At 51.0% G+C, this 17,148-nt stretch overlaps 1 protein-coding gene across 1 annotated transcript in view; it reads right to left on the bottom strand.

Moving 5' to 3' along the window:
• IMMP2L (inner mitochondrial membrane peptidase subunit 2) overlaps window positions 1-17,148 on the bottom strand; it is a 662,788-nt gene that overhangs the window by 458,520 nt on the left and 187,120 nt on the right. The window lies entirely within an intron of this gene.

Genomic DNA, 17,148 nt, shown 5'->3' with positions numbered 1-17,148 from the left:
TCTACTAGAGGCTAGTCTTCGTGCAATCCAACCAGAAAGAAACACAAGACATTCTCAGAGTCTCTAAAGAAAAAAAGAAGAAGGGGGAAAAAAAAAAGCCAGCAAAGACTTAATTTGGTTGGCCGTATTTCCCGCGGGACCTGTCATTCCCACGGAGAGCCGTCATTTCTCTTACTAAGAAGGAATAATAATATGAAACCGTCCGTGTTATTATACATTAATGGCGGCGGTTAATATATAACTGACTAGTTATACATTAAAAATAACTGACTAGTTATTTTGTTTCGGCTAAGAATTAATCCAGAAGCCCGGGGCTCTGTAGGACAGATTGATTCAGGTCACCCGTTACTAAATTAAACATTTTTCCTGCCTTCACTGCGCCTCATTAACATGCCGCCACCAAGTTTAAATAACTCAGTGCCTTCCTTCCTTTGCACGGCCGTCCACTTTGTCATTGTTTACAGCAACCTAATTTGGCCCATAATAATTCAGGCGGAATCGGTTTTATACTACGGCTACAGTATTAATTTTTAATATAGTTGCATTCTTTCATCCAACAAAAGCTAGTTCAGTGGGGATTTTTACTCAAGTGATTCTTCAATTATTACACGAGGCAAATTCTTCTAAGACTTCACGCCTCCCTTTGCCTCCCCCCCCCCAAGTCGTTACTATATAAATTAAAAATTCATAATGAGCTTATTTAAACCGGCTTATTCGCTTACATGACACGGTGAAGGATTACACTGGTACAAAATATATGGCCCACACGTCTTCAAAACACCCCTTTTCCAAAGAACATTTGATTCAATAATTAAACAAGGCGTGTTTCCCTAGCACAATGATGTGGAATTACTAAGCCCCACAACACTGCACGAAGGCTCATGAAGAAATTCTTGGAATACCAATAAAATAATGATAACTAAAGGTTGTTCCTGTACTTCCCTCTACCACAAATTTGAATGAAGCAGATGTCTGGAGAATCAAGTTCAGAATCCGTTAACACCATCCCTCACATGTGGGCTGATCATGAAGATGTACAACGTATGGAGCTGAGAAGAAAAAAACTGAATTGGTCGAAAACAAGAAGCTCAAAGGTAAAATATGAAGAACGCCCACAAAACGGCAGAAAGAGCTACAACCAACCCCTCACTCAGCACCTTGTGTGCGCTGTTCTCACGTGTGTTTGGGTGTCTTCTACATCGGGGTCCCCAACCTTTTTTGGGCCACCGACCGGTTTAATGTTAGAAAATATTTTCACGGACCGGCCTTTAGGGTGGGACGGATAAATGTATCTATCACGTGACCGAGACAAGCGTCAAGAGTGAGTCTTAGACGGACATAACAGAGGGAATCTGGTCAATTTTTTAAAAAATAAAACATCGTTCAGACTTAAACATAAATAAAACAGAAATAATGTAAGTTATTTATTCTTTCTCTGCGGACCAGTACCAAATGGCCCATGGACTGGTACCGGTCCGCGGCCCGGGGGTTGGGGACCACTGTTCTGCATGACAGCTGAGTTAGAACAGTCCCCTTTAAAATAGCGGCTTTTGGACGAAGAATAGATATTAAAATTCCATTTTTTTTTTCAGTGCTTGTATTTATGGTCGCTATTCAGATAATTGAAGAAACAACACAGTTAATGACCTACATTGTAATCTGAATTCTACAACACCGAGATTAAGCGGTACTGGCCCCGGGCCGTTTCTCTACAGAACAGAATGTAATAAAGGTAGGCCACTTTGGACTTGATATAAAAGAGACCGTGTTAACTAAAGCAGCAAAGACGACTTGCCGTCTGGGGCAGCATCTACAGGGCGATGTGATGGTCTCTACCCGTAACGGTCTCTGCGGAACAATGTGCCTCCACAAACGGGTAGTTCCCAAAGTATTTTCATCAGGATAAATCGCACTACTTTTAAAAAGATATAAGAATTTGTTGTGTCTCTCTGAAATGTAAGAGGAAGGCATTGTTTTCCTGAAAGACTATGCATGCAGTTGAAACAGATATTACAAATTACAGAATTTTAAATTATATTTAAAAGATACATGACAATATAGAAAACCCTGTTGGGTTTCCCACGTGTACCAGTTTAATAAAAACATACCATGCTAAATTAATAAATCGGTAGATGAAAGTTAATTTTGAAATCATTATTTTTATTAACCTCAACGTCAGGGTAAACACACACAGGAATAAAAGAAAAACCGTAGTGCTGGAAATGATCAAGTTAGGTATTTCGAGTGAAGAATAAAAATTCTAGAAGCCAACAGATCTGAATCTCAGTGGAAAATGTGCTTTTCTCTAGTTAACGCCCGAGTCGCCATATAATATAACAAGATGATGGGTCAGAAAATTCCCATTACCTTCCTCAAGTTGACCTAGTTAATAACATGACAAGGATTTAATTATGATAAATTTCTCCAGTGCCTCTGAGTATGGGATAAAGATGAGCAGTCTCTGCCTCAAAGCCCCCTTCTGGAAATCCAGCACCCCAAAGGAAACGCACCGAGCGCGTGAGGTCCCCTGGGCACTCACGGTGCGGCCGGCACCTACCACACCCCACCCCCGCCCAGTCTGGACCCCAGCAGGGACCCTGCCGGGTGGCTGCTCTCTGTGCCCACTGCTATGAGACCCGATTACGGTGATATTCTTCCTGGTCTTGTGTGACCAATCAGAGGTCTAAATTTGGGGGGGGGGGGAGCATCAGCAAATAACAGTCTTTAAAACCATGAGTCGTGGATGAGACCACCAAGACGCGTAGTGTTGTTAGAAAATGGGTCCCAGCCCCAGGGGGACCCAGGAATCAGGGATCAGAAAGAGGAAGAAGAACAAGGCAAGGCTGAGGAGTCACTCGGGAACTAGGAGGAAGCCTGGGAGAAACCTGACCTCACAGGAAGCGGGGAAGAAGCTACTGCACGGACTGCTCATCCGCGCCTTCTTACCCGACTGCCAAGAAAAACGAGGATCAAAATTTGTTCGTGGGATTTGGCAACATCTGCGGTTGCAAGATAACCTTCATAAGCGATATTTTAAAGGCCAGAAGGCATAGGCTTCATCTGAAATGACTCCTACAGTCCTGGCTAGGGTGACTGGCTGGGTGATAATATATTTGCAGACAGATGTAGCAAGTACAGCCACCACTCTCCCCGCTGACACCTTGAGGGTGTTAGAAACATCCCCCATGACATTTCTAACTAAGAACGTTACCAACGCTGCAGCGTGAAGTAGCAACAGCTATTTTTGCAGGAAACCGGAAAACAAAAGTCTCCAAGGATCCAAGAGACCTGCTTTCTACCTGTCTCTTCTGACAATGAGATCGTGACCATGCCATGAATCAAGGCCCCGGGGTCGCCTCTCATCAAAGTGACGTGAGATGAAGAGGCTCCCTCCGTCCCTTGAAGAGAAAAAGACACGGATTTGGGTCCAGGAGGGCGCTCGCCCAACAGAGTCCCACATCCTCTCCGCTGGAACCAGCAGATGGAGATTCTGTTTGTTTTGTCTCGTGTCCTAGATCCCCTCTCTTGGCAAACGCACGTTAAGAAAACTTGCCCAGAAGAAACTAATCCTCTGAATGGGATTTTTCTTTCTTCAAGGTTTTTGTCTAAAAGGAATCCAACCTACAGATGGGAAAAAACTGCGCTGGATACCAACACGAGCCACGAACCGATCACAAAACAGAAACGGAAAGAGACCGGAAAAGTCACTAAGATCCAGGAGGAGAGGAGACCCTAAGGTTGGCATCCAGGGAGAGTTCACGTGGCCAGCCGGACGCTGCCCTCCACCCCGGGGCCAAGGACGAGGGGTGCGGAAGCAGCTCTCCCTCCTGCTCTGCTCGCTGTGGAAGCGGCAGCTCCCGGGTCACGGTGCCTGTGGGCCGGGCGGGGGTTAAACCTCCCAGAGGGCCAAGCCCGTGCGCCCACAGCTGTGCATCGCGGCTCTCAGTACAAGAACCCACAGGCATGGGCCCCGATACCCTGAACTGCCTCCCTCCGACTTCCCATCCTTAGTTACCCGAGTCTTTGGTACAATAAGCAAAAGGGTTAAACTGTTTCAAGTAAGTTTATTTACAGATCGCTGGAAACAATTATTAACTTGATGAGCTGCAGGGAGCTGTGGGATAATTTAGTACTAACCTAAAGAGACAGACGAGGACGTTTCTAAAACGTTGCTTATTTTTAGCAGGAAGCAGTTTAAGGCAGACTCACTTCCCCACGGCTCAGCTGATGGGCAGCTTCCCCCGCGGGGGCACCTGAGTCCTCACCCTCGCCGGCTGTCCCTGAACACAGAAGAGCCTCCCATACCGAAAGCTTCTTCCAGGTGGAAATATCTATTAGTCAACACTTTTCTCCTATGCCTGGGCTCCATTTTTCATGAGTGGTGCATGGAACCCAGGTTGAAATCTTGATTCGCAATGAAGGCTGATCAATATCACTCCCTTCGATCCAGCACACCCTAGGGAGCAGTTCCAATGTGCCAAGAACCTGGCCGGTGAAGAGACGATTAATACAGATCACGTCTTACCTTCGAGGGGACAGCTGGAGCAGGCGCAGGGTGGGGAGAAGGGGTCAGGAAAAACATTTACGGAAAGGACATCGTTTGAGTTGAACTGTCAAAAATGCCCAGGGGTCTTCACTGAAAGAAGAAACACTGAGCCAGGGTGGAGCGAGGGGGTGGCCTGGCCCAAGCAGGCGGGAAGCTGGAGGGAAGAGGGTCATGGTCACGTCACAAAGGACGAGAACGTCCTGGTGGAGAGGCTGTGGTCAACGAGGAGTCACTGCCGATCTCAGTGATGTGATTCTGGCCTCATTTCTTCAAAATTAGGCTGGAGACAGAATCACGGGGTGAGGGGGTCAGAGACAGAGAGAGAAAGGGAGAAAGGGAGAAAGGGAGAGGGAGAAAGAGAGAGGAGAGAGAGAGAGGAGAGAGAGAGAGAGAGAGGTGAGAGAGAGAGAGGAAAGAGAGAGAGAGGAGAGAAGAGAGAGAAGAGAGAGAGGAGAGAGAGAGGGGAGAGAGAGAGGAGAGAGAGAGAGAGGAGAGAGAGGAGCAGAGAGAGGGGGGGGGAGAGAGAGAGAGAGAGAGGCGCAGAGAGAGAATGGGGAAGGGAGAGCAACAGAGAGAATGTATAGTCAAGAGGAATGCAGTGCAAGCTCCCGTCCCTACACAGACACGGAAAGGGAAATACAGACTGTGGACAGGACGGGGGAGACCCTCCTTGTCGGGGCAGCTGACCCTTCCTCCCCCAGCCTGGGAGGCCTTCCGTGGCCAGCCTGTGACACCCCCGCGGCCCAGCAGCACACGCAGCCCGGCCCCTTTCCACTCCATCCGTCCTCTCCGCAGCCGCAGCGCTCACCCCCGATGAACATCCTTTTAGACGAACAAACACACTTCAAACCTGACCTTCCTGGTTTAGGGTGTCGCCTGACTTCCTGCACGGCGAGGGTCGCGAGGGCGGGGACTCCCGTCGCGAGGGCGGGGACTCTGAGCTGTACCTCCTACACCCCCACCCCCCACCCCCGCACTGTCACTAGTGCTGCAAGCGCTAAGTATAAGCTGAATGAATGAATACGTGAATGACGGCAAAAATTGACTGAGATGTGACGGGGTCATTAACCAAAACCATGGAGTCACGATGGGGCGGGTTGGGGTGGGGGTGGGGGGTTCATTTCTGAGTCAGGAGGCTACAGAGTGTCATCAAAGAGCAGGACTGAGGAGGGAGACCTGGTTCTGTCCCCCGCTCCTGCGCTGGTGACGTCCGTCAGTTTAGACCAGTCATTTTTCTTCCGTAAACTGTACTTCCCACGCCTGCAAAATCAGGGCTTAACTACAACTTATGTGTGCCCACCGTGGGCTTAGACCGAGTCCCCGCCTAACGAGCCTGGGACGGGGGCTGTTCCCGCCAGATCTGTCCCAGGGCCAGAGCCTCCCGTACCCCTGACTCTGACTGCCCTGTGGGCACCCGGTCACAGCCACTTGCCTGAAAACAGCGCGCACCGCTGGAGGAACGTTTACACCGGGCAGCTTTCCCGGTTCTTGAGTTGAACTCAGCGTGAACAAGTTCCCAGCCTCGGCCAGGGGAGGAAATCGGGCCAGGGCTCAGGGCCCCTGGGCCACCCCTCTGCCCTGGCTTCCCAACACCCCCGAGGGCTCGTTTCTCCAAAGGCCGCTGTGAACCCGGCGTGACACCCTCTCACCTGGGCGGTGTGGATCGTAGGTTTGGTCTGAGGGTCCCAATGACAAATTAATTTCCTCCCAAGCTCCGGGATCTCTTTTAACAGTAATATTCTATGTTTCTAGACAACTTTCATAGGACCTCTCCCAGGGGTGGGCCTGGTAACTTTTCTTCTTTTCTAAATACAGATTACGAAGGGTCCTAGCAGGTGGCTATTTCCTTAAGCTATTTCCTTTAGGGATTCTGAATGACAGGGAGTTTAGGTCGCTTCAGTGGGTTATAAAAATAACTGTGACGGGCTCTGGAAACGGAATGTTATTGAGATGCATATTCAGTGCCAGTGCCATGATCTCAGCACAGTCTAGTTCGTTATTAGCACCCGTACCCCACGTGGTTGGCATTTCGGCTCACGAGCTGTGGGGGGGGTGGGGGGGAAGCATGCCAGCTGCTTCATTGTGGAGAGCTCTGGTCTCCTGAGGTCACTAACTGTGATTATAAATATAGTCGCCAAAGAAACAGTGACTCGGTGCCCTAAGAGGCCAGAAACACAGATGTTCCTGCAATTCTCTCTCTTAGTCACTGGGCCACTTCTTAGCAAGAGGCTCCTGACCTTGAGCTATCTCTTTAACATGATCTTTAACAGGATGATAAAGGAAGTATCTTTTTTTCCCCCCTCTCAAGCTTTCAGATTAGATTACATTTTATTTTTTCTCTATACTCTTTTTTCCCCCCAGAGATAATACTACTTATCACCACCTCACAAAGGTGTTGACTGGGTTAATTAAAATATGATTCCGAGATAGACCACAGATTGAAATGCTAAACATTGATCATTTCCCTGCCTCTGTGAGTTCATGAGCCACTGTTTAAAAAAAAAAAAAAAATCATCTCAGTTGATTCTTCAAATCATCACAGCGTATCTTCTTCAAAGATACTCGATACATTATTATTATGTAAGCATAATAATCCAAAGGGTTTTAATTGGGATTCGTTATTAAAAATGACCCCAGCTTGACAGAAAGAGAAGAGGAAGCCGTCACTTCTACATTTGCTTTGGAATGAGAAGGTCTCTGCCCCCAATTTTCTCCCTCATCAGCCCTCCCCCATGATGTTTTAAATATTGCCATTAGAGATTTATCCCTATGGGTTATATATTATCTACCCCCCCTACCCCCGCAAGGCAACCTCTTACAGAGCTGATGTCCCTGGAAGACACCAGCCGTTGGGGTGCAGTCCGCTAGGCGGGCAGGACGCAGGAGCACTAGGTGTCTGGGAGCGGGCAGAGCAGGAAAAGGGAGGTAGCGGCGTCTAAGACAAATTCACCTATTTCACGGTCTCGCCCAGAGCACCCTTCCAGTAATAGGTTTTTGCTTTGTGGTGGGAGCAACACCAATGGGGAAACACATCGGCCAGAAGTACACTTGCTGGTTTCAAAAATTAAGCCTGGACAAAACAACAACAACAACAAAAAAAATCAACAACCAGAAAATGGAAACTTCACCCCTACACCCTTAGGGTAGGTGTTAGGCAGATAAAATATATTATGCTCACTTTGTTAAAGATGGCGCTGCCCGTGTGAAAGCCTGTCTCCCAGGTGATGATATTAGTTGCCCTTCCTGCTTGGGATGGGCGTGATTATGTTCATCTGTGTTGGGGGAGGGTTTTGCGCCAAAAGGTTTTAAAAGGAGAGAGATCAGGTTGTTCCCAAAGAGTGATTGCGTTCTAGGATTCTAGAAGGGCAGAGTGGGGAGGAGAGCAGAGAGAGGCCACGTGGAGTAGGCCAGGAGAGGCAGCCAAGATGGCGAAGTGCTGGAGGAGAAGCCAGTTTGTGCAGAGAGAAGGAGATGGGGAACAGAGGTGAATTAAATCTGGTGAGCTAGAAACTTTGATTCTAGGAAACTCGGATAAGTCAGAAGCTTTGTGAGCACTGAATGAGTGGGTTTTGGAGCCCAGAGTGTGTTTTTACTTGCCCACCAGTGCAAGCTAGGATTAAAGATGATGGCCCCTGGCCGGTTGGCTCAGTGGTAGAGCATTGGCCTGGCGTGCGGAAGTCCCAGGTTCGATTCCCGGCCAGGGCACACAGGAGAAGCACCCATCTGCTTCTCCACCCCTCCCCCTCTTCTTCCTCTCTGTCTCTCTCTTCCCCTCCCGCAGCCGAGGCTCCATTGGAGCAAAAGATAGCCCGGGCGCTGGGGATGGCTCCTTGTCCTCTGCCTCAGGTGCTAGAGTGGCTCTGGTTGCAACAGAGCAACACCCCAGATGGGCAGAGCATCGCCCCCTGGTGGGCGAGGCGAGTGGATCTCGGTCAGGCGCATGTGGGAGTCTGTCTGACTGTCTCCCCATTTCCAGCTTCAGAAAAATACACACACACAAAAAAATGATGGCCCACCAGTTCATGGCTCCACTGTTTCATTACCGACTGTCCGAATCCAATGTGAACCTGCACTGGCCAGGTGGCTGTGATGGTGGCTACTGGTCTTACAGTAGGGCTCTAAACAGAGCTCCCCATTTCTATACAGACTGTCTTCACTGGTCCCTGGTAACGTGGAGGCATCTGCAAATCATGTCGGGTCTTTGTTGCTTTTAAAGTAGGCGGAACAAGGCCACATGAGGCACAAAAGCCAGGGCCACACTGGAGAGGGGACCCGGGGCTCTGAACACTGGCCACGGCGTGGGGCTCTGATGTCATGCCCAGCCGTGATCTGACCACGCGTCAGGGCAGAGTCTGTGGGATCGAGGGAGGCTCCTGTGTGAAATCCACGTCAGAAGCAGCACCCGCCACGTAAGAAATGCCTTTATCCGGTTCTTGTCCGGGTTGCAGCAAATTTCAATCTTTCTCAAGATTTTCTATTGCTTCATCAGGCCCAAGAAATACACAAATAAGCACTAAGAACTGTGAAGTATGCAGAGGGGAAAAAAAACGACTCCTGGGAGAAAGCTGAACAAGTGACAATTACTTTCAAGCCAAAATCATGGACATCTCGTCTTGAAGAACACGTAAGTGTGAGCATGACTGTAAATCCAAGGAGGAAATACAGAGACGATGGGGTGTGGTAGGTGCTATGGCCTCTTGCCTCGTCTGGAACCAGACTTACAGAATGCAGACTCGCCCCCTAGAGTCTGTAACCAAAGTGTGGAGTCTCTGAGCTCTGAGCTCTCTACCTGGGGCTCCGCCATTCTTCTCCCCTGGAGCCACCTCTCAGGACAAGCGCCTCCGCCCTTTCCGCCTGCTCACCCACCCCCGCGGGGCTGGGTCCCCATTCTCCCTCCCTCAGGGAGTCTTTAACTGTCTTCTGCATCTTCCTCCTTCCCGTGTGTGTGTGTGTGTGTGTGTGCGTGTGTGTGTGTGTGTGTGTGAGTGTGTGTGTGAGTATCTCCCTATCTTCCCACTGATCTGAAAATCAATTTGATTTTTTTTCTGGTACCTACCATGTAGTTTCCCCAATAAATGGGGCAAGAGGAAGCTAGCTTGCCTTTTCTTAGAAAAGAAAAAAAAAAAAAACCTACTTCATTCAAAGAAAAGATGTCAAGCGAACGTACTATAGGACGAATTCCATTACCTGAAAGTTATCATTACCTGCCTCCCGTTATGATAAATAAACTCCCGTGCCACCTTGAGAACCTTCTTCCACAGATGGGCTTTTCATTTTGTCGTCGCGTTCGGTGTTAGCGCCGAGCATGGTGACAGAACGCGGTCCCAGGACCCGACGAGTCTAAATGCATTCCGTTTGCCACAAGTATTGTATCTAGCAAGTTCAGTTCTTTTTATGCAGATGTAGGCCATCAATTATCTCATACATTCACCAGAGTTCATTACAAAGGGCGAAAAATAATTCTCTTTTTAAAAAATATGAATCTCAAGAGAAGAAACCTTAGGCTGTTCTGCAAGCAAATTAGCTGTCAGAGCAACGTGAGAAGGTTCACCGGACGGCACCCCGCCCTTCGGAAAGTCGTTTCCCAGGCAAGGGAGTCTGGCTACGTGATACCTGCACTTTAATAATGTACGGACTGTAAGTCTGACCCGGAAAGACCTCCACCTAATGAAACGCACGCATTTCTTTGCTCATTATCTCACTCGTGGCATCTTGCCTCTCAGTCCTCTGGAAAGAGAACAATTGGATTTCACTCATGTTACACATACCAAAAAACAACAACAACAAACCATTTCTAAAAAAGAACACTTACCCCTCATCATACAGGAACAATTTTAAAATTGTTAATGTACAGTTTCAAGATCTCGTAACTCCTGGAATGACTGTCCCATTCTCCATCGACACGCCTAGTTGACGGAATAGCCAGCTGACTATAGAACAACAAAGTTCGTCTCAAAGTGAGATGGCTCCTGGCCTGACCACAGCACAGATATCCTTACGCCCTAGACCTTCTTTTTCCCTCAGTCTCCCCTTCCCTCCCTTATCCCGTGGTCCCCACGCTTCCTTAACCACCAGCATCATGGGGGAAGGCTGATCGGTACAGACGGCTGGGCCCTCCACTCGGAGCTTCCAACATCGTCTGTCTGTGCTGGCGCCTGAGAACGTGCACGTCTACTCTCCCAGGCGTTACCGACGTTGCAGGTCTGGGGAACGCACTTTGAGAACCACTGACCCAAGTCATTGCATCCACACAGATGTCTCCCATTGCTCCGAATCTCCATCCCGCATCGAACCCAGCTATCCAGTTGCCCGTCTGGGTGTCTCAGAGGGTCCTGAGTGTGCCACGCCCTATTATCAAACATCCACCCACAACCTAGCTCAGAAAACAGGGCACCACCATCAGGCCCGGGGCTCAGGCACAAAACTCAGAAGTCATTTTTTTTTTTTTAATTTTTATTTATTTATTCATTTTAGAGAGGAGAGAAAGTTAGAGAAAGAAAGGAGGAGGAGCAAGAAGCATCAACTCTCATGTGCTTTGACCAGGCAAGCCCAGGGTTTTGAACTGGTGACCTCAGCGTTCCAGGTCAATGCTTTATCCACTGCGCCACCACGGGTCAGGTAGAAGTAATTTTTAACTGCTCTTCTCTCTGGCTATGTCTAATCAGTCAGCCCCATCTGTCTGTTCCTATCCACCTTCCCGGTTCAGTGACTGCGTCATCTCCACAGCACCCTCGCTGGGGCAGCACTCCCTGCTTGGACATCGGCAGTAGCCTCCCAGCCAGACACCCCAGTACTACATGCGCCCCTTCCGGTCGACTTCCCATAGGGCAGACAGAGCAACCGTTTTAAAGCATAAACACGGCGAGGTGAAAACTCTCCAGCGACTTCTATAAAACTGGGCGTGTCTAAAGCTCTCCGCGTGGTTTCCCACAGAGACCCACAGTAAGCACAGACTGGCTGACACACGTGCCACTGCAAACTCTCCGATACGTGAACAGAGACGGGGTGGGAACACGGCGGCAAGGGGCCGGCCAGGCTCACCAGACTGTCCGCCTGGGCTTCCTCCGACGGCACCACTCCCGCGTCTTCGGCAGGGCTCCCCGCTGAGTGCTTTACTGCCTCAAACCCCAGCACGCCTCTCAATCCCAGTCCATAGAGAGGAAATCCAGGCTCTCCCTTTAAGACCCTTCCCAACAATAGTTACCTGGCTGAACCTTGGGTGGGGAGCCCTCTCTCCACTAAGAATCGACTTACAGGCCCTGGCCGGTTGGCTCAGTGGTAGAGCGTCAGCCTGGCGTGCGGAAGTCCCGGGTTCGATTCCTGGCCAGGGCACACAGGAGAAGTGCCCATCTGCTTCTCCACCCCTCCCCCTCTCCTTCCTCTCTGTCTCTCTCTTCCCCTCCCGTGGTGAGGCTCCATTGGAGCAAAGATGGCCCAGGCGCTGGGGATGGCTCCTTGGCCTCTGCCCCAGGTGCTAGAGTGGCTCTGGTCGTAAAAGAGCGACGCCCCGGAGGGGCAGAACATCGCCCCCTGGTGGGCAGAGCATTGCCCCCTGGTGGGCGTGCCGGGTGGATCCCGGTCAGGCGCATGCGAGAGACTGTCTGACTGTCTCTCCCCGTTTCCAGCTTCAGAAAAATACAAAAAAAAAAAAAAAAAAAGAATCGACTGACACACGTGGGCACCTACGCAGAACCGATGCCAGCCTCCCTCCAGAGTTACACCTGCTCGCCCTGACCCCCACCCCCAGAGCCGTCTCTTAAGTGGACAGCTATCAACGGAACCTTTGCCATAAAACTTATCTGTTGGTTTTGCTTCAAGATGCATACCCCTGGCCTTCGTGTGGCCTGGGAGATACTCTTCATCTTTGCTCTTCCATCCATTCGAACACTTGTGGGCACCTCCCGTGTGCCAGTACAATGCTAGACACCGAGGACACAATCACAGGAAGTGGCCTTTGCCCTTTCAAGAGATCAGCAAAATGATAATACGGAAGCGTGCCCTGAAATGCTCCAAGGGACCAGAGGGCAGTTAGACGACTTCCTGGAGGAGGCGATAGCGGGAGTCTTGATGGACGCTCGGAAATCAGCTCCGGTTTGAAGAAAAACACCGCAAGTGGAAGGAACAACGTAGGCAAAGCCCATCATCACAGACTATCAGATGCCTCCTACCGAAATAAAATCAGCCCGGCCCTGCGGAACACGAGGAGTGAAGCCCCAAGTAGAGGGAAGGGGGCGGGCGAGGTAAGAACGGGGGTGGACCGCGCAGCCTCGTCCGAGTTGGCGCAGGGAGGAGCCGAGACTCCGTCCGCGTGGCAGATGAAACCACTGTAAACGCGCACAGAGAAGACCAGCATGGCCAATGTGCACTCTGGTATTATCTCAGTGTGGGGAAGAGGTTCAAGGGCACGGGCCTGGGCGTTGGCACGCAGCGGGTCACTGCAGCTGTCTGAGACCAGGAGGGCCTCCCTGCAGCGGCCGCAGCAATGGGGAAGAAATATACGTGAGAAGTCAGGGAAGGGCTGGAAAATTAAATGCAAGACTGAGTGGTGAGCTGTAAATTAAGGGAGGTTTGCGGGTCAGGAGAGCAGGCATCGTCCCACGGGCGTGGGGACACAAGGGACAGGACACAGGACCTTCTACTGTGAGGCTACAGGGAGGTAGGTGCACAGGCACCGCTGCAGGACAGTCATTTAACCAATTAGGGAGCTTCCCGGGGGGAGCTGGACCTATTGGAGCCCTAAGATTTGGACACACAGAGGCTGGGGTTAGACACACCCAAGGCAGAGCGCAAATCCCGCCCCCAACCCCGGAGGCGCACGGACTGTCTATCAACGAGAACGCAGATCAGGGTTGGCGGGCGGCGCACGGGGGCGGGACGGAGAAGGGGACCACCGGAAGCGGGTTTAACCCCGACACTGGGGGGGGGCACGTAGACCTGACGGAGCCACCGGTTTGATTTGCAGACGAACTCCATTTTGCTTTGAGAGCTCTAAACAAGTTTCTGGAAATTTCTGAAAATCAGTAACCTGACTCATGCACCTCGGCCAACACAGAATTCTGAAAATTGTTCCGTGGGAAGGAAATGTGCCCCTCTGACTTTCCCTTTATTTACTCTGACAATTCCACCCCAAATTACTACTGGCACCGGGCTTTTATCCACACCTGTTTTTCCGGGCCAGGGGTGGAGGGGCGGAGCGGGGGAACCTTAGCATGAGTCAGAACACAACAGAACGGGTAGCTCCAAGATGCAAAGTTAGCGAGAATAGCTGAGCAATTTCCACAGGAAGTATTCACAGGTCTCTGATCTGGTAGGACGGCCTTTAAAAAAAAAAAGCAAAAAGTCATCATTACATAATAGAAAACATTAAAACTTCCATTAAAAGGAGGGTTAAAATGAGTCTTCAGTAAGATGCACTCACATGAAAAACTTTTTTTTTTTACAGTAACTGAAAAGAATCTTATTTTACTTTCCTTGAACTTCCCTCAAAACCTTATTGCCAGTCATTTGGGCTGATGAACGGAGTCCATAAAGAACAGCCTCGGTTTTTAACGCTCCCCCCTCAAAGCCGGTCCCTCCTGCGCTCTCCCGATAAGCTGCGGTTAGATTCCTTCACAGTGAAACCACCACCAGCTCCCCTAAGCAGGACGCATAGCGGGCTCTCTGCTGTCCCTCAGAGGACGGTGGGACTGTTTTCAACAAGCATTCTAAATTACGGCGGCAGCTCTATTGCAATTAACAAACAGGGGCGAGTCAGCAACCCAGGGGTACCGCCTGAGGCGGGGGTGGGGGGGTGGGGGGTGGGGGTGGGTTCTGAAGTTCACTGCGGGGGCGGCGGCAGCTCTCCGAGCAGCTGTTCCACAACCCTAAATGCTGCAACCCTAAACCCTAAGTGCGAAGGCTGGTCTGTAAGCACACAGACACATGTCCCAGGAGCAGGGAAGACAGAGGGGGTCGTCGTCCTGCTGCTCCCAACAGGAAGAGTCACATGGAAGGGGCTGGACAATTAAGAGAGAGCAGTCACGGCAAGACGCCAACACACACACACACACACACACACACACACGGTCCCGGCTGCTGGACGCCTCCCGGGCCACGTCCCCAGGCGGTAGCCCACACACACACACACACACACACACACACACACACACACACACGGTCCCGGCTGCTGGACGCCTCCCGGGCCACGTCCCCAGGCGGTAGCCCACACACACACACACACACACACACACACACACGGTCCCGGCTGCTGGACGCCTCCCGGGCCACGTCCCCAGGCGGTAGCCCCCAGCACCCCTAGCCTCTCCCTCTCCCTCTCCCTCTCCCTCTCTGGGGCACACACCTCCTCATCTTGAGATGTGTCAGAATTAAACCCGGCAAGTTTCCAGCCTGCTCCGACTCCCTCTGTGCTTGGGAAAATGCAGTAATTGCACCACGCATGTTCCCGGGAACCCCAGGGAGGCTTCCGGAGGACCTGCTCCCCGGGACTTAGGGACCCCAGGTCAGTGCCTGTCAGTCAAGAAGCCCAGAAAACAGGGGTGGGGGGCCCTCTACGGAAATACGGATGTGGCCCAACTAACGTTGCCTATGCAAATAGCAGAAAATATTCTTTTTTTTTTTTTTTTTTCCTGAAGCTGGAAACGGGGAGAGACAGTCAGACAGACTCCCGCATGCGCCCGACCGGGATCCACCCAGCACGCCCACCAAGGGCGATGCTCTGCCCACCAGGGGGCGATGCTCTGCCCCTCCGGGGCATCGCTCTGCTGTGACCAGAGCCACTCTAGCGCCTGGGGCAGAGGCCAAGGAGCCATCCCCAGTGCCCGGGCCATCTTTGCTCCAATGGAGCCTTGGCTGCGGGAGGGGAAGAGAAAGAGAGGAAGGAGGGCGGGGGGGGGGGGGGGGGGGGGGGGCGTGGAGAAGCAAATGGGCGCTTCTCCTATGTGCCCTGGCCGGGAATCGAACCCGGGTCCCCCGCACGTCAGGCCGATGCTCTACCGCTGAGCCAACTGGCCAGGGCCAGAAAATATTCTTATATAAACAGTTCAAACAACAAAGGCAAATAATTCTGAGAGGACAGGGAGTGTATGGTCCGGAGTGAACTCCCAATGGCTTTGGACCACAATTACTAAAAGACATGAAGGGGAAAGAGACAGTTCAGTAATAGCTGGAGACTTCCACACTCTACTTTCATTTCAGGAACAGGTGGATTAGCTAGACAGGAGACCCACCGGGAAACAGGCCTTGGACACCAGTACAAACCACTAACCGGACGGACATCCGTGGAGCACCCCACCCACAACTCAGCAGGCATTATTCTCACACACGAGGAACATTGTCTAGGACAGACCCTATGCTAGGCCGTAACACCAGCCTCGATGCCTCTGAAAGGACAGAAATAATACAACATGTGTTCTGAAACCCCAATGGTGTGAAATTAAAGCCAATAGTCAAGAAACTTCAGGAAACTCATAAATATGTGGAAATTAAACAACACACTCCTTGGTGTGGAATGAATGCTTGTGTGTGCCCCTGACCCCAAATGTACATGTTGAAATCCAAACTCTCAATGTGATGGATTTAGAGGGTGGGACCTCCAGGGTATCATTAGGTCATGAGGGTGGGGCCCTCCTGAACGGGGTTAGTGCCCTTTACAGGAGAGCTGGTTCCCCTTTCTCCGCCGTGTGAGATTTAACCAGGAAGAGAACCCCCGCCGGGACCTGGCCAGGCCAGCACCCTGACCTTGAACTTCCGGACGCCAGGAACCAGGAGATAGGAACTTCTGTGTTGATCAACCACAGTCTATGGTTTCTGTTACCACCACCTGGACAGACGAAGACACTCCTAAAGAGCCGAAGTGTCAGAGAAGATATTAAAAGAGAACTCAGAGAAAAACAACAGGGTAAATGATCAACAGGAGGCAACAGGGGACAACCAGAGAATCGAGAGAGCAGACACCAGCCCAACCCCGTCCAGGAAAAGGCAAGAAGAGAGAGCAGACACCAGTCAACCCCGTCCAGGAAAAGGCAAGAAGAGAGAGCAGATACCAACCCCGTCCAGGAAAAGGCAAGAAGAGAGAGCAGATACCAGCCCAACCCCGTCCAGGAAAAGGCAAGAAGAGAGAGCAGACACCAACCCCATCCCGTCCAGGAAAAGGCAAGAAGAGAGAGCAGACACCAACCCCATCCCGTCCAGGAAAAGGCAAGAAGACTCTGCAGAACAGAGGAAGCAACGTCACGGTGGGTCCCGAGAGACAAGTATGCGTGTAAGTGACAAGCAGGAGGATGACAAACATAGAGCAGCAGGTGACCAAAGCAGGACGCGGGGAGGGGGGAGACATGGGAAGGGGATTCGGGGAGGGGGGGACACGGGGGTGGGAGATGATGCGGGAAAGGGAGCTGAGGGCCCAATGTCTTCTACTCCGTGGAGCATGGAGCTTACTCTGGGTAACAGGACATCACTAACCCTTGTGAAAAGGGAAGTGACGTGGCCGGATGTGTGACTATATCACACTCTCTCCCACAGCATTCGTGTGTATTGCTGTTTGCTCTTTGGTCTGTAGGACAAGTTTCTAAGGTCCAGTGAAGATACCCTAGCCTCCCGTGTCC

Source organism: Saccopteryx leptura, chromosome 12 (genome assembly GCF_036850995.1).
Source record: "Saccopteryx leptura isolate mSacLep1 chromosome 12, mSacLep1_pri_phased_curated, whole genome shotgun sequence".
In the NCBI taxonomy this organism is placed as follows: domain Eukaryota; kingdom Metazoa; phylum Chordata; class Mammalia; order Chiroptera; family Emballonuridae; genus Saccopteryx; species Saccopteryx leptura.
This window is presented reverse-complemented; position numbering and strand designations above follow the sequence as displayed.